Genomic DNA, 874 nt, shown 5'->3' with positions numbered 1-874 from the left:
TTCAACTTGTGAGGAGTCGTCTTGTTCACAATGAGCCACTAGATGTCAGCAAGAACTCACAGCACAAACCTAATGTCAAGAGTCCTCAATGTGATGCCAAATATAAGCAGGCAGAGATGAAAAAAAATTATACAAATTCAACTTATATGCACATTTGTATCGCATTTTTAATGGTGCAGCTTCAATTTACAGGACCTAATGTAGTTATTGGTAATTTTACTTTGCTTTTCGGCTCCATTCCCATGCCATTATTTCCAGATGGCCCTTTCTTTTATTGCTGATGTACATCTTTGATGTGGATTTACAGAACACATCACAGGAAGTGCTATCATGGTAATGGGATCTATTTGAAGTCGAGGACTTTAACAGTAAACGCATAAATTATATATTTTTTTTTTCAGAATGAAATCACATCAGTTTGCCGAGGAAGTTTAACAGTTCAAGGACTTGGGTGATTAATTGTTCCCACAAGAAACATTTACAAGGTTAGAAAGAAATCAGACATAAGGGAACAAGGACATGATATATCACTAGTGTATTAAATCAGAAACATCTCACATGGGTGGAATGTAACTAAGTACATTTACTTAAGTACTCTACTTAAGTACAGTAATGAGGTACTTGTACTTTGATTACCATTTTATGCTACTTTATACTTCTACTCCAGGCAAATGTTGTACTTTTTACTGCGCTACATTTATTTGATAGCGTAAGTTACTACTTACTTTGTAGATTCCGTTTATCACTACAAAGTTTAATCAACAAATAAATTATGTTTTTTTTGCTTATTTTGTTAAACAAAATGTTTATTCAATATTGTACATTTGGAATATACAGTACATAGCTGCTTTCAGGAAATTAAAAATAGTAATTA

The sequence above is a fragment of the Sebastes umbrosus genome, chromosome 20 (genome assembly GCF_015220745.1).
Source record: "Sebastes umbrosus isolate fSebUmb1 chromosome 20, fSebUmb1.pri, whole genome shotgun sequence".
Classification (NCBI taxonomy): domain Eukaryota; kingdom Metazoa; phylum Chordata; class Actinopteri; order Perciformes; family Sebastidae; genus Sebastes; species Sebastes umbrosus.
Note: the sequence above shows the minus strand (reverse complement) of the source record.